At 37.4% G+C, this 22,519-nt stretch overlaps 1 protein-coding gene across 5 annotated transcripts in view; it reads right to left on the bottom strand.

Moving 5' to 3' along the window:
• Positions 1 to 22,519, bottom strand: part of OXR1 (oxidation resistance 1) — a 440,301-nt gene that overhangs the window by 166,463 nt on the left and 251,319 nt on the right. The window lies entirely within an intron of this gene.

Below are 22,519 nucleotides of genomic sequence, written 5' to 3'. Positions count from 1 at the left end.
TGCATAAATACTAATAGAATGCAATGAATACATGTTCACTGGATACTCTCAATCTAGGCTCACATTCATTAAATGTTCTTTTATAATAATTCAATTTAGAATTACTTAAAAAATCAAAGCTTCCAAAATATTCTGAATTTTGTTTTGTGCCAAAACAGATAAATGCAAAGGGAAATGTAAAAACAATTCAGGTGTGAGTATTTCTGAAGACAACTAATTTGTCTTCTTGATTTTCATGTTCTATTTATACATGTGTAAAACAACAGCTGGTCAGAATCTTCAACAAAACTATCAAGTATCATTATCAAATAATTGTTAGTTTTTAGAAAATCACAGGTTAAATTGTAATATTATCATATTATTTACATAGATGTGGAAATTACGGAAATAAAAGGAAGAACTGAGGCCTAAGAAATTTTTGTAATGACCTAAACCTACGCACACATTCTTGACAAATTAAGTTCTAACACCAGTCTAACTTCCGGGCAAAGCAAACAAAAAAGCTTCAAGGCCTTCCAGAGTCTTCAGTTCTCTTTGACGTCCCTCTTCTCTTACTACTCCCATGTTGTTCTTCCTTACCTTTCACTACTGAACCAGTATTGGTTATAATTAATCATTGTTTTCTCCTCCTGCAATTATCTCCATGTCAGGTAACCACTTACTTCAACTCAGAAGCATATTCCTTGCTTAAATGATCCCATGGTGTCTTCTCCCAGCCTTCAAACTTGAGGTCAGGCCCCACTTCGTAATGGAAAAACAGAATCTTTCATGGGGAGCTGGTATAATTTTTACTTGAGCACAATACTACGGATTATTCCAGCAAATCATATTTAACTCTCCTGGCTGTTTGCTGAGTATTGGAGCAACTGTGACCATGCAGAGAAGCAAGAGCCCTACTGGTCTTGAACCCCTCTCCACTCTACCCCAGGGTCACATGATAGCTATTTTATGAAATAAATCAACATAGTAAATTAAAAAAAACAAAACAATGAAGCAAAACCTCTGGGTGGTGCTCTCAAATCTTTGAATTGAACAAAGACTTTATTACTTTGATTTGTATCCTAGATCCGAGGTAATTTGTTTCAATTGGGTGGTAGCATTGCGGTAGAATCAGTTTTGTTATTTCTGATGTTCTTTTATTGATAGACTATTTCTGAATCTGAATTGAAAATGAAGGTTACTCTATGATGGCTTCTAGATATTACCTAGCTGCCCCTTGACTGGTAACTTTAATTCTAATTTATTATGTACTAATATTTTGAAAGTAAAAAACCTTATACATTATCTTTGGCAAAATACATTTCAATGTAGAACACTGTTAGCCTGACAAAAGATACCTTTTTTTCACTAAAGAAGTCTGAAATTCTTGAATTCTTGTTTTTTAAATTTTTATTGCTAAAACAATATAAAAGCACATACATTCTTAATAAACAAACATTCTATACATGGTATATACAATGGCTCATAATGTCATTACATAGTTGTATATTCATCACCATGATCATCTTTTAGAACATTTGCATCGCTCCAGATAAAAAAAAGAAAAACTCATACATACCATATTGCTTACCCTTCCCTCTTATTGACCACTAGTATTTCCATCTACCCAATATATATATTTTTTAATTTTAACATATGCTCCCCCTATTATTTATTTATTTTTAATCCACATGTTTTTAATCATCTGTCCATACAGTAGATAAAAGGAGCATCAGACACAAGATTTTCATAATCACAGTCAAATCACAAAAGCTATATTATTATACAATCATCCTAAAGAAACATGGCTACTGGAACACAGCTCTACAGTTTCAGGCACTCCTTCTATCCTCTCTAATACACCTTAAACTAAAAAGGGGATATCTATATAATGCATAAGAATAACCTCCAGGATAACCTCTTGACTGTTTGAAATCTCTTAGCCACTGATACTTTATTTTGTCTCATTTCTCTCTTCCCCCTTTCAGTTGAGCAGGTTTTCTTAAAGTCCTTGATGCTGACTCCCAGCTCATTCTAGGATTTCTGCCCCATGTTGCCAGGGAGCTTTACACCCCTGGGAGTCATGACCCACATAGAGAGGGGGAGGGTGGTGAGTTTGCTTGCCATGTTGGCTGAGAGAGAGATAGGCCACATTTGTACAACGAAAGAGGTTCTCTGGGGGTTACTTTTAGGCCTAATTTTAAGTAGGCTTAGTCTATACTTTGTGGGGTTAAGTTTCATATGAACAAATCCCAAGATGAGGGCTCAGCCTATTGATTTGGTTGTCCCTACTGCTTGCGAGAATATCAGGAATTCTCCAAATGGGGAGGTTGAATTTTCCCCCTTTCTTGCTGTTCCCCCAAGGGGACTTTGCACATACTTCATTCACTGTTCAAATCACTCTGGGATTTATCGTGGTATCACTCTGGACAAACCTACAAAATCTCGCAACCACTGTGGAAATCAGCTTGGTCATGCCTCAGACAGTTGAACATAGAATTACACTATATGACCCAGCAATATAAAAAATATATTATATTATATTTTGAATATAATAGAGTATATTCAAAATAACTAAAAGCAGGGACTTGAACAGGTATTTGTATAACGATGTTCACAGCAGAATTATTCCCAAGAGCCAAAAGGTGGAAAAAAAAAACAAGTATTCATCAACTGATGAATGGATTAAAAAAACGTGATATCTATACATAATAGAATATTATTCAGCCATAAAAAGAACAAACTTCTGATACATGCAACAACAAATGAACCTTGAAGGCATCATGTTGAGTGAAATAAACCAGATGAAGAAAGAAAAATATTATATGATCACACTTTATGAAAAAACTAGAATAAACAAATTCATAGAGATAGAAAGTAGATTACAGGTTACCTGGAGCTAGGGGGTGAGTGGAATGAGGAGTTATTGCTAAATAGGTGCAAAGTTTCTGTTTGAAGTGATGAGAAAGTTGGGGCAATAGACGTTGGTGATGGTAGTACAATATTGTGGATATAATTAATATCATTGAATTGTACACTTTAAAGTGGTTAAAATGTAGATTTTGAGTTTATATATTTTACTATAATAAAAAAAATTAAAAAAGTTCAAGGAGACTTTAGTCATGGTATCTTGAACCTATACCAATAATGGCCTAGTTTGTTTTTTTTTTAATTTAAATTCTTGTTTCCTTGTAGTTATTGTTCTAAATTAGCCAAGCTGGATTTTTAAAAAGACTTTTATCGAGAAATCTTCACACACATACAGTCCATCCATAGTATACAATCAATGGCTCATAACAGCATCACATAGTTGTGTATTCATCATCATGATCATTTTTCCAACATATGCATTACTCCAGAAAAAGAAATAAAAAGAAAAAAGAAAAAACTCATACATCCCATACCCCTTACCCCCACCCTCTCACTGACCACTAGTATTTCAATCTATCAATTTTTTTCACTGAAGGCCTATTCTTGAATTATTTTCTACCTGAGAAAAATAAAGCTTTATGAGTTTAAGCGATTTAATTAGAAGCCTTTATTCACAAAAAAATGCAACTCATCTTGGATATAAAGTTAGAGCAGGAATTTGAATTTAGATTACCAGCTTCCAATTCTGTCACCTTTCGCTTAGGGTGTTGACTTCCTGGACTATAACCTTAACTGTTCTTACTCCCAGCACAAATGACATACAGCATTGAACAACAAGTACTAGACCATGAACAAAGGGTAAATGCTACACCTCAGTTTTTACCTGGTACTTAAACAGCCTTAAGAAAAATACCAAAGTAACCAACAACTGTCTGCTATTTCATAGCTGCCGGAATGCAACACACCAGAGACGGATTGGCTTTTAATAAAAGCGGATTTATTTCATTAGTTCTTCAGAGGAAAGGCAGCTAACTTCCATCTGAGGTTCTTTCTTACATGGGAAGGCTCAGGGTAATCTCTGCTGGCCTTCTCTCCAGGCCTTAGTTCCAACAACTTTCCCTGGGGTGATTCCTTTCTGCACCTCCAAAGGCCTGGGCTGAGCTGCGAGTGCTGAGATGAGGAATGCTGAGGCACCAGCCAATTAAGTCAAACTTCATTCATTACAGCAGGCATACCTCCTAGCCGACTGCAGATGTAATCAGCAACAGATGAGGTTCACGTATCATTGGCTCATGTCCGCAGCAACAAAACTAGGTGCCTTCACCTGGCCAAGTTAACTGAATCTAACTATCAGAGATCCTAACATTTACCATTCAAATCCTATCAATTGCTGCCCTTCTGAAGTACTTAGTATTTAGATATCCTTCCTTCTCCTTCTCTCCCACCAATCAAAGCTTATAGACTAAAAGGAGAAATGTAGAGTTACTGTAATTGAAGCAATTCATAGGGATGTGAAAATTATTGTAAGAGCATTCACATTTTATAAGAGCGACTTGTAAATGCAGTTGAACGTCTAATATGGGAAAGCACTGGAGTGTCATTTGTGAGTAAGGGGCTCTGCTGGTTCTCATCTATACCCCTCTGCCTGTCCATCCCCCCCTTAAGCTTCTTCACTGCACCGACTGTTTCCAGCCAGCACAGGTAGAAACACTGCAAAAGGCAGAACTTTGGTGCTCACTGTTAAGAGCTGTTGATTTCTAGAATTAGAAGAGTGCTAGAAATAGGGAAGCATGGAATATGTGTGTGTGTTTGAAAATCTATACATTTTAAAAACATTCTTAGTAGATATTTTAATTCTGTAATACAAACCTGGGTCGTTAAAAGTTTTTCATTTTTAACTCTATGTGTGGTATGTTATAAACCTTCAAATAAATATTTTTCCTTCTACCTTCCTCTTTTCTCATCAGCTTTCATGGAATCTTATGTAAACAGCCTACTTCCTCTTCCAGATTATTTTCATTACTTGTGTGAAGTAGTTCCGTTGTGCCTTGCAAGTGAACAACAAAACACTCAACCAAAAGACTTGGCTTATAGCCACAAATCTATGACTCCCTCCTTCTATATATTTTTTGTCTCCCTACATATATGTATTTCTATATCTATACATACACACACACAGAGAGAGGCAGATATGTGATATATATATCTATACGATATTGGGCACAGCATCTACTATGCTAGTGAAGTTAGATTCTAAATGTAGAATTCCAGGATTGTGGAGAGCCGCCTCCCGGGTCTGGCCTAGTGGACACGCCACAGCCTGCTCTAGAGTTCCCCCCGCCCATCGAGTGAGCCAAGATGGCGCCCGCATCCTGTTTCCGCGTATGACGCACGCGCCCACCAACCCTATCTTCCAATCACCTCTGTATACGTGGCACTAACCTATTGGGTTTGGGCACAGTATATAAGAGGTTACCCGGACAGGGTGGGTGGAGACGACCCACAGGGAGCCGTACCTGACGGCCGCATAGAGGTTGTTCCCCCGCGGGGTATCTTGTCCCGCGTGGAACCTGTAACAGAGAATGCAAGCTTAACTCCAGTAAAGGTCTGTGCTCACAACCGTTGCGTGCCTCGAACCCGTGTTTGTCACTCGAGTCGGTTTGCCTGCGCCTGTCTCTTTCTCCCCTCCTGTTCCCTTCGCCGGCCGGGGATCAGAAGCCGAACGAGACGGCTGCGGACAAGTGGTGGCCCGTACGGGGAACCTTCTTCTGCTGCCTTTCCCCGAGCTGGTGAAGACGTGCTCCTCGGGTTCACGGCGGAACCTCCGCGCCTGATCAACGTGAGAGGGTAAGTGCTTCCTATTACGTGAGAGTTAAGGGCTGTGGGCGTTCAGGTAGCCCCAGTGAATCGGGAGAGCTCCCCGATTAGTTAAGGTCCAGTGCCGACTGCAAGCATGGGGCAGTCAGGAAGTTCACCTTTATTACCCCCTTTAAAAACCCTTTTGAAGCAGCGATGGCCGAGTGGAGCAGGCGCTCAGCAGCGCTACTCTGAAAAGAATAAACCCCAGTGAGCCTTTTGAAGCCTGCGTGCTGCCGACAGAGTTACAGCCCATGGCAGTGCTATGGCAGCAAGAACCATTACTCTGGGTTCACCCTGGAGTTTCCCCAAAAAAGGTCCTAGAGCACTATCCTACAGCTGTTGCAGATCTGGCCTTAGAATCAATTAAAAGGGCCATACAACATTTCGGCCAGCAACCTGAAAACCTCAGAGTACCTTACTCTTCCCAGCAACTTGAGATACTCACTGGGTGCATAGATCAATGGGCCATCCTCCGGTGTACATTTCTAGGAAGCATTAACAATCAATTCCCAAAAGCCCCCCTTTTGCAGTTTGTTACTCGACACCCAGTAATTTTTCCTAAAGTAACTTCGCCTAAGCCACTAGTGGGCGCCCCCACCGTGTACACGGATGGCTCCAGCTCCGGTACAGGGGCGTATTGTGTGGAAGGGGACACTCCCAAAACAGTATTTTTTCAACCACAAAAACCTCAGTGGGTTGAATTACAAGTCATTATTACAGTCCGTTGGAAGGATGTCCTGTCAGGACAATGGCAAGGCCCTGACCCAGTGCTCAGCTGGGCCAGAGGCTCTGTTTGTGTTTTTCCCCAGGAACCAGGACGTCAACCAGTGTGGGTTCCGGAAAGACTGGTGAGAACCGTGACGTCGCCCGAGGACGCCAAGGAACTGTTGCCCAGAAAATTGATAAGCCTCCAACCAGAGCCACCAGATCCGGTCTCCAACTCTGCTGATGACGGCGGCGACTGACGAGATAGCAACGAAAGCGCCGGTCACCCTTCGATTGTTTAGAAGGGGGACCAGTTTTAATAACCCCCGTTGCCTTCGACCTTTCCGAACTGGGCGAGACTGTACAAAGTCTGTGGAACCAAGTCACCTCATAGTTCTCTTGGCCCAATTTGACTACTTGGATTCTCGTGGCAGTGGGACTATTAGTGGGCTTAGTCACTGTTAAATGCTTGTTAGAACGCTTGTTCCAGACACAGCAGCAATTGCGTGTTACTACCATGTTGGCTATGTCACTCGCCCCTGGTGCTCCTGACAACGACCGCCCTGCTGCCCAGTCCCCCATTTCACCGTATGACCCGTCCCGGCCACTCAGGGCGGGGCGCTCGAAAACAGGATCTGCTGCAAAGCCCATGGCTGTGTCCCGGGTATAAAAGGCGGCACCAGATGTCATAATTTTGGTCTTAGGATGATCTCTAAGGCAGAGTCACGGTCCTGGCCAGACTAGACTCTGGCCATTGCACAGAGACATCTAGTGACACCCTCGACTCTGGTTGCCGCTCTCCTGAGCCCCGCTTAGCCCAGTTGCGAGGCGAAGCACTGCAGGGAGAGTCACGTGGTTTCCAGTTCACGGGCTCTCCGGTCTCTATATGAGGAGTGCACTCTGGTTGGTGCCTAGCAAGCCTAGTCCAGACTCCCCAAAGCACCAAAACAAGTAGTGGGCTAATCAAGCTCACGGGAGCTCACTCATCAATGGAGACACTGGGTCTAAGAAAGGGTCTACGGACCAAAAATAATAAAAAAGGGGGAGATGTGGAGAGCCGCCTCCCGGGTCTGGCCTAGTGGACACGCCACAGCCTGCTCTAGAGTTCCCCCCGCCCATCGAGTGAGCCAAGATGGCGCCCGCATCCTGTTTCCGCGTATGACGCACGCGCCCACCAACCCTATCTTCCAATCACCTCTGTATACGTGGCACTAACCTATTGGGTTTGGGCACAGTATATAAGAGGTTACCCGGACAGGGTGGGTGGAGACGACCCACAGGGAGCCGTACCTGACGGCCGCATAGAGGTTGTTCCCCCGCGGGGTATCTTGTCCCGCGTGGAACCTGTAACAGAGAATGCAAGCTTAACTCCAGTAAAGGTCTGTGCTCACAACCGTTGCGTGCCTCGAACCCGTGTTTGTCACTTAAGTTGGTTTGCCTGCGCCTGTCTCTTTCTCCCCTCCTGTTCCCTTCGCCGGCCGGGGATCAGAAGCCGAACGAGACGGCTGCGGACACAGGATTCTATGACTTATGCCCATGTTTACACATATATCTTAAACCTTTGCAACAACATTGTGGGAGAGAACAGTAACATTCCTATATCGCAGATGAAGAAAACAAGGATAAAGGAGTTTCAGTGACTTTTCTAATGTAGACCAGCTAGCAGTGCTATGGCCTAAACCCAGGTTTTATCTGCCTTTTGTCCCTGCAGGGAAAGCTAAATCATGATTTTCATATACAAAGAGAAGTCAAATTGGTGAGATACAGAGGCTCATCTTTACATTCACAGGAAGACGCAAGAAATTCTCTTAAGATATGGAATTGTGGTTACCATACTTAAGATGACACTTTTTTTGTTTCACATTAATATAATTGCCCCCAGTGTAGCAAATCTGTTTTAAACCTTAAGAGTTGTTCAATCTCTCTGAGGGAAGGAATGGAGGATGCTGTTATGCAATAAAAGAAAAAAAAAAAGCAGCAACAGTTTGTTAGGAATAATGTTCGCCTTGTTCTTCAGATACAATAATGATGGACATTCAGTACTCATTTGATTTATTCTATAATATTTTATATGCTTTATGCCATATGGATGAGTTGCCTATATTTTAGGGGATAAATAGAAATTATGGAAGCATTTCTGTGCTGGTTTTCTTAACATAATGAAATAACAAACTAATAGCACAAATACATCTGTGAGCTTTAAAATTATGCTATTAAACATGGAAAACTAGAATACAGACAATGATTTACTTTGTCAACAGTACCATCTTTGATTTTTACAAATTCTTCAGGGAAGGTGGCAGTAATTGGATGTATGGAAGCCTGGACTAGTAGTCAAAAAGATCCAAGCTCTTTTCCTGGAACGTTCACTGACTCACACTGTGACCATGCGCCTATCACTTGATCCCTCATGTTCTCAGATGTTAGAATTAGTGTTTCCACATTTGCTAACCTGTCGAAACGCTGTGAATGTAGGTATGCCTGTGTTTGCAAAATATTGTAAAAGGACTCTAGAAAAAAAACATACACACACACACACACACAAAAGCCCCAGACTTGAAGTTTAGCAGACTTAGCACGAGGCCTAGCTAGTAATTTTTTAATTTTTAAATTTTTTTTCTAGCTAGTAAATTTTAAAAGAGAATTTAAATATTATTTTGCTATTTCTAAATAGGTTGATACTATTCTTAATATCCCTCACAATGTCATCTTCTTACCTTCAACAATGTTTCTTTCTCATCTAGTAAGAAATTAATTTTGCCAAGGGAGAAGAGAAATGACAAAAAAAGCACTCCTACCATCTTAACTCTAATGATGCTCTTTCCTAAGGTTCTGGTTGAACGCTATTTGCTGCTTGGAGAGTTAGTGTAGTTAAACAGTAAATGGAAGAAGAAATTCAGGATTCTGGAGAAAGGGTAGAGCCCTGCATATTTCAAATTTCTCCTCACAGCCTGCTTTTCTCCTTCAATTGTTCAACCATTGCTGAGTGCTACACATTATGCTAAGTTCTGAGGATACAAAGACAATAAAGATATGGTGCCTGCACCCAAGGAACTGCAAATAGCTCAGATATATGAACTAATTCTTACTTATTCAGTGTGGTAAGTGTGAAGATGATAGAGGAGAGCATGGAGGAGATGGGAGCATGTTTAGAGTAAGAGAAGAAATGGCCTATTAGCCTTAGTGACTAAAGGAAGCAAGAAAAAAATTTTCCAGCTACTATGTAGGTTTTATAGTAATGGAGTTTAAAAAATAAATATTTAATCAAACTGAATTGTACACCAGGCAATGAGCAGTATAAAGCCTATAAAAGCATTAATTTGAGAGGTGCATAGAAACAACTCCCATTCTATCTATGGGGTAACCTGGCAAGTTGGCTGGCCTCTTAAAAATCTTAGTTTTGTCATTTACAGATTGGAGATTATAAAAGCCTCTCTACCTCATGGGGATGGATGAAGGTTAAGTGAGCAAACGCACATAAGCACCTAGCTCAATGCCTGGTACATGGTAAGACGATAAGGGCTCAATACATATTAATTATTATTAAGTATATTAGGTACAATTTCTCACTTAATCCTTGCAACAATCCAATGGACAGGCATTTCTAACTTCAGCTTTATGTGAAGAGGATATAGAACACAGAGGTGCTAAAAGAGGTTTCAGCCCATGGAAAACTATGCACAACATCATAAGGAGTTTGGAATATATAGCAGTCAGTAGGAAATCTTTAATGATTTAAAAAATAGAAACCTAATGAGTTTTATGTTTTAGACAGATCATTAAGATAGCAGTGGGGATAATGGGTGGAAAGGGCAGAAAGAAGAAAGGCTAGGTGTTCAGTTAGGAATTCCTTGCCATAAGTCACTCTGTGTTATAATAGCTATGGGAAATTCTCAATGCAAAAACTATAGACCATGAGAAGGGACGACTGTGCCTCCAGTTTCCATTTCTTCTTATATTCTCTCATGGCAAAAGCTTTAAGACTTGCCTCCAAATGCTTAATGCTTTTAGGTGAAATGCACCAGTAATGGTGGATTTCTTAGATTGATTTTCTTTGTTATGAACTGGCATGAGGCTTTAATTATCTGTGGAAAAGCAGCAAGAAAGCTTTCTACTGGAATTGGAAAAACTAAGTATCAGCATCATTGTTTCTTGGCTACAGGGAACAGTGGAAAGAAGATGTCCTAAAAGTATTTGGGGTGTATGATAACTTTATCATTTTTGTCATCTACATATCTCCTTAATCTACATTGATTTGAGTAGTAAAGTGTTTCATCTTTTTTCTATCTCAAAAGCCCATTTTCCTTATTGCAGCAGCATTGTAATGTTTGCACTATAAAACAGTAGTCTCAAGTATTTTTGCTGGAAATTCTTAGTAGTAAATGTATATTTTGAAAAAGCAAGCAATGTGATGAAAGCATAAAACACGTTGAAGGCCATTCTTTCAAAATTCCATAAACTCAAAAATTCAGGAGGGCAACTATCTGAACTATGTGATACAATATAATTTTATATCACAAGAAATCTGTGAGAAACCAAGATTTCTCTTTATTTTTATTTTAATTGTGGTAACATATATGAAACATGAAATTTGCCATTTTAACCATTTTTAACTGTAAAATTCAGTGCCACTAATTATATTTGCTATGCCATATAGATCATCAACACTATCCATTACCAAAACTTTTTCATCATTCAAAACAGAAATTCTGAACCTACAAAGCAATAATTCTCCATTCCAGCCCCTAATAACCTTTACTGTCTCCATGAATTTGCTTATTCCTGGTACTTCACATAAGTGGAATCACAATATTTGCTCCTTTGTGCCAGGCTCATTTCACTTAACATAATATTTTCAAGGTTCATGCATGAACTTCATTTATTTTTACATCTGAATAATATTTCATTGTGTGTATGCCACATTTTGTTTATTATTATTCTGTTAATGGACATGGGCTGTGTTTCCACCTTTTGGTAATTGTGAATAACGTTGCTATGAATATTGGCGTATAACCAAATTTTGTCTTGAAATGCTCTGTGTGGTGGTATGGAGTTAATGTACCCTAGAAAAACATGTCCTTAATCTCAATAGATTCCTGTGGGTGTGAACCCATTGTAAATAGGACCTTTTGAAAATGTTATTTTTAGCTAAGAGTGGCAAACTGAATCAGATGGGTCTTAACCCTTAAATAATCCTTAATTAATGAAGGCTTTACAGAGAGGGCCACAGGGAAAAAGCCACAGGGGATGGAATCCAGAAGTCAACAGAACAGAGAAAAGAAAGGAGAAGATTCTGCCATGTGACAGAAAGACCAAGGACCCAAAGATCACTGGCAGTCAGTCCCAGAACAGTGTTCTGGGGGAAAGTGTCACCTTGCTGATGCCTGGACTTTGGACTTCTCCTAGCCTCAAAACCATGAGCCAATAACTTCCTGTTTATAAGCCAACCCACTGTGTGGTATTTGTTTTTTTGTTTGTTTTTGCATGGGTAGGCACCGGGAATCGAACCCGGGTTTCCAGCATTGCAGGTGAGAACTCTGCCTGCTGAGCCACCGTGGCCCGCCCTGTATGGTATTTGTTTTAGCAGCAAAGTAATTAAAACATTATCTATCCTGACTTCTCTTCTGCATGGGTTCCTGATCCAATCCTGCTTTATAAGATATGCTTTATCAGAGTTGCTCTGATTTCAAATGTTTGCATAACACATCTATGAGCATTGGGATATATGCTGCTGCTGATATGATAGATAATCTGGAAAAATCATTCAAGACAGAAGAAAAGAGAGGTCTTAGCTTTACACATTTTTCAAGATTTTCAATTTAAAAAAACAACATTAGAAAAAACTCATGACAATCCTCAAAAAAATTGAGCATATTTAAAAAATCATGATGTGTCTAAAGCATGTTTATAATCTCTATATAAATTGGTTTGAAATTTTATATAATGAAAATTAGAAATGGTAAACGTTTTTAGGAATTTTTAAAATAGAAAATTTAAAGTGCTTGAAACTGAGAAAACACATCACAAGACTAATGCATGATAACCACAAAACATTTTCCTCAAGTTTAAGAATTGTAGCTTTTGTTGCAGTTGTTTTTCTGTTTATTACAGGGATCTACATTGTTAAACCAGGAAATCAGCTCTAAGACTTGGCAGGAAAAAGTGGAGAAGAAAAAAAAAGACATCTTTAAATTAAACACTTATCTCAAGTTTAAAAAATGTGTAAGAGTTAAAACAAAACAAAACAAAAAAAAAGAAAATGAGGTCCTCTTAAAAAATTTTACAACAAATGTTTAATTATCCAGAGAGAGAAGGTATTAAGAAATACAACATGACCAAAGAAAGAATAATGAATTAATTAAAAAAATATGAATAAGGGTTAAACTAAAAGGGAAAAGTTACCAACTTCATTCAAGGTCATGCCAGATACAGAATATTATTTGTAGAAATTCAGGTTAAAATATAAAAACAATAAGCAAGATATAGGATTTGTTTGTTTTAAAACTAAATTCCAAAAATACCTTAATTTTATCATCTACAAAAGGTAAAAAAAGGACTTTCTTATCCTAGTGAATGAGATTAGATAGTAAATAACATGCCTTTACATGGTAACTTGTTTTTAACAGTTTTTTTAAAAAAAGAGAAAACATACATTTAGGTTTATGACCTTGACTTCCCTCAAACAAGTGGACTTGAAAGTTTTGGCCCTGGGAGATTTCTAATATGTCTGATTGTGTTTTTCTCAATTTTTAAAAATTGTTTCTTTTTTTCCTAATAAACTTTATGCCAACAAAAAAACACACACAGACAAACAAACAAAACCCAGAACAGAGTAATATAGTACATTTTGATAGAAAAAATATATTTTTAAATGCTGAAAATTATAGACAAATTAGTATTTGGGAAAATATGAAATTAAAAGAGCAAGCATTAAGTACAAAGAAAAGAAAAAGATATTCATTAAATATAATTGGAATTCCTATAATAAGCACATATGGTAGCAAATAATCTAATATCCTTTTTTAAAATTTTTTATTATTATTATTATTTTTTAACATAGGCAGACACCGGGATCCAAACCCAGGTCTCCAGCATTGCAGGTAAGAACTCGGCCACTGAGCCACCACTGTCCTCTAACGTCCTTTTATAGAAAAGAAAATATGTGAATAAACTGAAGATAACTATAGCTAATTTTTATTTAATTTTTAAAGTGCTATCACAGGTGACATCATTTCAATAAGAAAGAGAAATGTTATTTATCATATAATGCAGCAATAACTTGGTGACTAAGGTCGATGGGTCTATGAGAGCTAAACACCAATTCAGGATGTTGACATATCTCACCTGAACTAACCTGTCCTGTTATCATCAAATCCATGTTCCAGAGTGAATTATTTAAAACCTAAATCTGACAGTGACATCAAATGGTGCATAAACTAGGTATCCAGCCAAATCCAACCTGGGGTCAAATAGAGAGTATGCAGATTCTGCTCTACATACATGTGCTATTAGAGCAAACTGATGTCACCCTGTTCTTTTATTCATTGTAGCAATTCTTTTTGTTTTGCTTTTTTTGAGCCACAGGAGCCCATATTTATACCAAAACCCTGAGTTCATTTCAAATCCAGCATAAAAGACAGTTTTGACTTTTTGACAATTTTGACTAAGCATGGGGAGTCAGAACATGTAGGATGGCTCTGTGGGCCTTTTTAATAGGCAAATCAGTAATATTTAAATACCACAGCTCTCTCATCTGTCAAATGGAAATAATGTTAGCTTTGCCTACTTCACAGGGATGTTATGGAAAGCAAAATGAGAATATGTGTTAAAATTTTTTATAACTTATGCAGGGCAGGACAAGTTCAAGTTATTTTCAGGTATAAATGACAGCAGTTTATGAATTGGGGCTGTGCATATAGAAGAGTAACGATGCCACTGTTCACAGACATAAGTTAGGACATATCCTAAAGGTAGCTCAGTCATGAGTATATATCTGGTCCCTGCCCAAATCTGAGCCCTCATTTTATACTGCAACTATTCTGACTAGCCATGCTGGCATTCTTTCAATTCCTTAACAACCCAAATTCATTCCCCCTCAAGGCCTCGGTATTTACTATCTTTCACCTGGTTAGCTACTCCCCTAGCTTCTATGGCTGGCTGTTTCTCACAATTTCGCTTTAGCGCTAATGATCCCTTTTCAGAGGTGCCCACTACCACCGGCCCATGCCCTCCAGTCTCATTTGATTACATTACTCTATTATTTTTTTTCTTAATACTTATGTGAAATTTCTTATTTCTCTTTTTACTTGTTTATCTACTGAATGACCATTATGTGAATGACCAAGCTGTCTGTTCAGTAGGTTAGATGGGGCTGTCAGCGCGTTGGGTAACAGTCAGGAAGTTTAGAGTGACCTTGTCAAATAAGAAGAATGATCGATCAGTTGAAAATCCTAACTTGCAGAGTAATAAGAAAGGGCAGGGAAACTACATGTGAGCATGAAAAGCACACCACAGAGACTGAGGATAAATGGCATTTTGTTTGTTTGTCTTGCTGTAAAGTGTACAATTGGAGTTGAACTAATATTTTAGCAAAAATAGCAAAGAACTGAAAATATAATTTCTTGCTTGGTTGTCAACACTCCACAACTTGAATATGAAACAGAGTGAAGTAGAACACAAAAGTGATTTTTTTCTATATTATACATTTGGATAAGTAATGATATCCTTTTACCAATTAAATTCAACTTACATTCTATAGCATATGAAATGTTCCTTTAGAAATCTTTTCCCTTACTTAATCCCATCCTCCAAGGCAAAACAGTGAAGAAAGTCACATTTATCTTTGTCATTTCCCACTTCCTCTTTCAGAAACTATTTCTTCACTGCTGTGAGCTTAAATCCCTTTCCACTCAATATTATCTACCTGTCCCACAACTCTCCATCCAAGACACTGCTTTCAGCTGTCAGAAGATCCCTATTTGGTGTTCCTTCTTCCAAATTCCAATTTAGAATTGTATGTGGACCCAACTGCGACACTTAAAGACATGTATAATTATAATTGTCTGCTTATGTATGTCTCCTTATTAGACTCCACTTGTATTACTAAATATGTATTCCCAATGTTACTTATGACAGAACATAGTAGGCATTCAATAAATGTTTTCCTTTTATATTTTCCATGCTGTTAATTTTTTTTTTTTTTTACCATTGTGCATGTTACTTTATTATGGCTATTTTTAATGTTAACATGGGTGGGAGAAGGATAATTTGTGGTTTCTAAAATATTTTTCTATTTTGAAACAACCTCCTACTTTTGTTTTAGGAAAATAAATTTCTGAAAGCGTGTGTTCATGGGGGCAAAGGCTGAGGCCGGAGACCAGTTAGGAGAGTCTGGCCACAGTGCTGCTAGAAGATGATGTTGGTGTGGAACTAGGAGGAAGCAGTGCAGATGGTGAGATACAGTATGGAAGAGGCAGGGGATAGGAGAGAAAAGTCAAGTTCTGACTAAAAATTCCCTCTCCTTCCATCTCCTTTTATCCCCACATGTGCCTCTGATTCAGCACTTCCTGCTTTTCTTCACTCCTGTTTCCTGAAAGTATCCCCATCTCAAAATCAAAACACACAAAAAGCACATTACCTTTCTAAAAAATAACCTCTGTGTTTTACATGCACTAAAGTGATGGGATTTATATTCAACAGTATTATATTTTAACTGTTAGTTTTAGCCTTGTGTTTTGGAGATACAACGATATCTTCTTAAAAAAGTAAAATTACAGAATACATATAAATGTCCTATCCAGATACAAAAAGCACTTGGTTTCTATATGGTATCTAGGTTCTTCTTTGAAATTCTATGGAATTCATTTTTCATGCAGCAAATTGTAAAAGTTGAAAATACTTGAAATCCTCCTAAAGGCAGGAAAAAGATCCTGGTTATGGAAGTAGCTATGCAATGGATCCCCCATTTGGTTCAATTAATTTTGTATCATTTCTCCATCATGAATATTAAGAACCAGGAAGTAGTTTCCTCCAAAATTACTGGGATTTGTAGTACTTTTTTTTTTCTAGTGGGTATTATCTATAACTCTCTTGTGGGAGTAAGGTTCTATTAAAATATGTTTATGTGCAAATTCTGTTTCAGTTCAAATCTTTATGTATGACTGAGTATGGTAAATACATAACATTGGAGTTCCAACAAACAGACAATCAGGTGAAGCTTGGTTACTTTGACCAAGAAACGCAAACAAACCAACCTATGAAGAAAACTAATTGCTGACAACCACTTGGCCATATTTTCTCTATGAAAGTGAGCAGTAGACAAAATTTAGGGATAAAATGAATTTTATCAAGTAGGTGGGATAAAATTGATCTCAATAAATTAACTGATAGTGTGCAGTTTGTTCTGAGATTTCTGTGATGCAAAATCCACAATTAAATATGCTTTTATTGTTCTCTCTCTATTTTTTAGCCAAAGCCTCACTGTAATTTACAGATCAATTTGTCTCTTAAATGGAAGGAAAAAATAGATAGGGAATGAACTGGAGAATCTAAGTGACTTCTTATATTTTTAATGCCACAGAGGTCCTGTGGGTTGTAGCTTTGCTATTTCAATAAAGGATACAAGCATTGGAGCCTGGCAAGCATTCAGCACTAGGATTCAGAATAGCTAGGAATATGTTCTATGAAGATAGTTTTCATGGTTCTCTTTTAAATGATTAGTTAATGAGCCATATCATCATTGCCAACAATGATGAAAAAAACAGAATTTATTCTTTTTATTTGCTATGAATGATATAATTTCTTCTTTTTACTCTCTCCAACTTTCCACTCATGCATGTGCCTGTCTAATAATGTTTTATTTAATATTGATTTTTTTTTCATGGGTAGGCACTGGGAATTGAACCTGGGTCTCCAGCATGGCAGGTGAGAACTAAGCCTGCTAAGCCACCGTGGCCCGCCCATTTAATGTTGATTTTTAACATTTATAATTAAGCTATACTTTACAACTTATAAAGTACTCTCATATGCATTTTGTATTCAATATTTTTACTGGCTCACCTTTTTTTTTTTTAACCAAATTGTCCTAACAAATCTGTGATAAAGTATTTGTAATTTGATGCTCTGAGAAAAATTATTGGATCTCTAACACCATACTTTAAGGAGAAGATCTGAACTTGAACCTAGGTATTCTGTTTCAAGAAACCTGTACTCTTTCCATTACAGTTGAATGTTGGTAATTAAATTACTGCAAAAATTCTCTTGGAGAATTCCTCTAAGTTGTTTGGTCAAGACAGTTGGTTCAAGAACAGGCAGAATCACAGCACAGTGGAGGAAGGTAGAGAGGAGTGATCAAAATGACCATGGAAAAACCATATAAGAGAAAAGAACATTTCTACCAAGTTCGAATGTGAAGCGTACAGCCTTTAGCACATCATAAAGCTAACAGATTTATCTGCATTTTATTAGACATATTTCATAAAATCTAAAAACACTTTCAGTTATAAGATGCACCACTAAGAAAGGAAAAAACTCTGCCAATTAAACTTTGGTACACCACTGATCATAAGAAGCTTTCAGCTTTCAAGAAGATAATATATAAAAAAAGATGGATCTTAAAAGCAAGGAAATATAGAGCTGGTCAATGCAGAGGGTAGGGAAATTCTCAAAAACAGTTATAATATAACCTTATTGACTATGAATACACATTTATTAAATGCCTATGGATGGTTACAAGGAAGCAAAATGCATAATCTAGGGGGAGAGACTGTGAAGTATTACATATGAAATATTAATTGCTATACTTCACGATCACTATGATGACTATTGTTGAAGAAAACATATCCATCTGGGAAAATGATGTCTGAGTGTGCAAGTGCCAGGAAGATATGAGACACAGGAAAAGAGGAGTAAAGACGAAGAAGTAGGTAGGGGGAGGGGAGGATGGCTTGGGGGTGGGTCGGAAGAATGGGAGGAGGGATCCATGTAATTAAGAGCTTCATTTAAATTAAAAAATGTTCTAGATCCCCTCCAAACCAAATCTCCTGGGTCTTCCAAAATATAATTGCTGTCCTGCATCTGAAATTACATATATTTGTTTCCAGTTTATTAGAGTCATTCATACATCTCACAAGCCATCCAAAGTATACAATCACTAGCTCACAGTATCATCACATAGTTATGCATACATTCCTATGATCAATTTTAGAACATTTTCATTGCTTGAAATAATATTTTACAACATCAGCTTTGACAAGGGCTTTATACAGTTTTTAAAGCTTTATGTCTAATAATATTTTAGAATTTGAAACATTGAATTATGAAGATTGAAAACTTGACAGTTTTAATAGCTCTCAAAGTGAATTAATATAATAGTGTAAATATTAGGCACTGCTTAGAAATTAAAGGTTTGTGAACGTGAACTCTGCCTTAGTCAATGCTGACCAGAATTTGATAGACCTGTTTATAATATATTTTTAAATTGCTTTTGTGTCAAACTGTGTATTCATACAAAATTGAAGTTCAGTTTTCTCTCTGTTAAAATAATGTGGATTGTTGGTTTGCTGTTAATGAAAAGTCAAAGAAAGTTTTTCTTAATCATCTGAGTATTCTGTCTAGAAGACAAAGATTTCATATCATATCAGAATAATACCCCTGTTGATGTTTATGTTGACCTTTTCATCCTTTATTTCAGAAGACAAGTCTTCGCACTTTTTTTTTTTAATACATGGGCAGGCACCGGGAATTGAACCAGGGTCTCTGGCATGGCAGGTGAGAACTCTGCCTGCTGAGCCACCATGGCCTGCCCTGTCTCCTCACTTTTAAAGGAAAACTGTTGCAAAGTATCTGTTCTTCCGTCTTGTAAAAGTGAGGTGCTAAAATAGTTTAACATATTACACAGGAAATATTTGTGAAGTATTATAATAATTCAAAGGGAATTTCTATCCTCCTGCTAGCTAAATTTTTATGGGTGAAATGTTATTCATATATTTAGAGACTGCATAAAATTCCAAAAGATTTGACAATGTTCTCACTGTCCATGCTGTATGCGGAGACTGATTTTCATGATGTTAGACAACAGTATGATGTTAGTCATGGTTTTAGTTATCCTTAGAAAAAGTTAGAGATCATGGAATGAATCAAATTTACTTGTTAGTTATACTACTTTGCTCTGATCCTTCTCTAAAAGTACACATAGAAGCTATAAGTCAAAATGGCATCTTCAACAAAAAGGGACTTAAAAAGAAAAGCATGGCCAGTATATAACTTATGTTCCATCTGTTAATTAACATCACTCTGGTAAAAAGTGTAAAGCTGAGACCGGACAAAACTTCTGCTATGGTTTGTGGTTGATGTGTTCAGTGTAAGTCAACTATCGAATGTTCTTATTTCTGAAAATAAGAAATTTTCATCTAGAAAATGCTTATAAGAAAATTAGGGCCTGGACTGTATCTTCTTCCAGCAGTCGCATTTATTCCTGAGCTTTAACTTTTATTTCTAAATTCTGAGATGCTTTGCTGTTTGTGCATAACCTGGTAGTTCCCAGAAACTTTGGATAGCTGTGCGACACCTGAACTCAGAGTTCTCCAGCTCTGAAAGTCAAAGTCAGCACTACTCCACTGAACAACTGTGAAAGAGGCCGAAAGTGAAATCAGACTTTGATTAGAAATGTGAATAAAGCTGATCTCATTAAGATTAAGGTAAATCAGAATATGGGATAAAGGATGATACTGTCTGTATTGTAAGACTTTAACTTCCATGTGAGACCAAAAGAAGAGATATTTATTTGTCCAAAATGTATATTTATTCTTGCACACTATCTAATTTAACCTGTCTGGTCAGTTTATTTAAACAACCTAATTTAGCTTTATTTGACAAGGAACCTAGAGTAGGGAATGAGATCTTGATGTTCTGTACAGGTTAATGTAATACCCTACTGCAATTCAGAGTATTTTGGGCAGAAAATGAAAAAGTATTTGCAAAGTCTGGAGAAAAATGTGGAACTATTAAATTTCTCCACCTGGAGAAGGAATTCCTGCTATTCTCTTAAGCAAAAGGGGCTTCCAATTTAATAACCCAAGTCCTCGATCTTGAGGCTGGCCCTTATGAAACTTATTCTATAATAGCAAAACTAAGCCTTCTTATAATTACTACTTAAGAGTCACCCCCCTGGAAACCTCTTTTGTTCTTCAGACGTGGTCTTTTTCTCTAAGCCAAACTCTGCAAACAAACTCACTACCTTCCCCCCTACATAGGACATGACTTCCAGGGGTATAAGTTTCAGTGACAATGTGGGGCCTGTCTCCCAGGGTTGAGCGTGGCCCTGGAACCATGGGATTGGTTGACCAAAAGGGGGAAAAGAAATAAAACAAAATAAAGTTTAGGTCACTAAGAGATTTCAAATAGATTGGAGAGGTTATTCCAGAGGTTACTCTTATGCAAGTTTCAGCCAGATATTACACACTGCCACAGTATGCCAAGCCCAAGAAATAGTGTTCCTAAGAACCCTAAAGAATACCCTGGCCTCTATCTAAGACTCTATAAAAAGTTTTACTTATTAAGCTTATTTTTCAGCATGAAGAAGTTAGAATGCTCATCATCCAAATATTCCTCAAGATGGAGAGAATTGTCAAATGAGAGGGAGGAATTGTAACCAAGAAGTAAGGATTTCACAAATAATTATAACTACTGACTCAGTATATAGTTATTTCTTTTTTACTTTCTAGCATATCAGAATTGCAGAAGGAAATATCTGAAATGACTAAAATGCAGTCAATCTGCTTGATCTCTGATAATGATTGTGTAACTATATAATCATTCTCTTGTGACTGTAAAACCCTTGTTACTTACTCTCACTTATATGCTCTTATCCTGTGTTTCATCTTTAGAGTCTTATGATCACTAAAGGCAGCACCTACTGTTTATTAATGGAGGGCTTTGGAGTCAGCCCAGATTTAACCTAATCCAATTCCAAAGTTATCTTGCTAGATGGAGCTGGATCTAACCAAAATTGGCCCACCTGATGTACACAGTAGCTTAAACTTTAACTTATAAGTGACCTATACCTCATTATAACACTAAAAATCACACCCATCATCATATTAAGGCCAGTTTCTTACATATGCTCTATGAATAACTGTGTAATCAATCTACACATGCATAGTAATTAGATTCTATTTAACCTTGTCAACTCAAGCCACTGTGCTAATTATCCTAAAACCTGCCCATCTTTTGACACTATATACCTATCAGAATTACTGCAGTTTGGGGAGAAGATTTTAGGCCAACAGTCCTTCTGATCTGCTTCACACCTAGCAATAAACTCTTCTCCTCTTTGAAACTGGTCACTTGAGTGCATTGAGCAGAGAGCTCACTGTTTTTGATCAGTATCAATAATAACCTGCAACATCAATAAGCTTCATGACTAAGTGGTTAGTTATATTATACTTCTCAATGCTTGCTATTGAAGAAAACTAACCTAGTAATGGTAATTACTTCTTTTGAAAGGCAAAACTATAAATAAATAATAATGCAGAACAATTTCACTTTTAAAAGTCAATAAGGAATTCCATCTACTGATGCCATTAAAAATCAAAGAGGTTACTTACATGCCTCAGTTCTTTTTATATCTTTATTCCTTCCATTTAAAAGTACAGTTCGATCCATCAATACTAATGTAATTTTTGGCTTGTCTGACCAAAACTTTTTTAAAAAAGTAAAGCTCCCTATCTATTTCTCTTCTAATTTCTCTGGAGGCTTAAAGGACTTAGAGTTATAAAACTACAGGAAAACAAAGACATTAGCAGACTTTTAAGGGGATGGTTAGAAGAGCCTTAATGAAATGTATTACCAGTCCTTGAACCCCAGAGCATTGTGGTGATAAAGCATGAGCACGTGACTCGATCACAATCATTACCCAAGTTATACATATTTTTTTTGTTAAAGGCAAATTAAGGCAATAAGGACATCTAGTTAACAAATGACTTACTGTGAAAGAATGAAAAAACAACTCTAATGACTTGTTATAAATGCCCATAAGACCAAAAAACAGACTCAAAATGTCTGTTTTCTGAGCTCCTTACAGAATCACAATTAGCAGCAGCACCTG

The sequence above is a fragment of the Tamandua tetradactyla genome, chromosome 6 (genome assembly GCF_023851605.1).
Source record: "Tamandua tetradactyla isolate mTamTet1 chromosome 6, mTamTet1.pri, whole genome shotgun sequence".
NCBI classification, from domain to species: Eukaryota; Metazoa; Chordata; class Mammalia; order Pilosa; family Myrmecophagidae; genus Tamandua; species Tamandua tetradactyla.
This window is presented reverse-complemented; position numbering and strand designations above follow the sequence as displayed.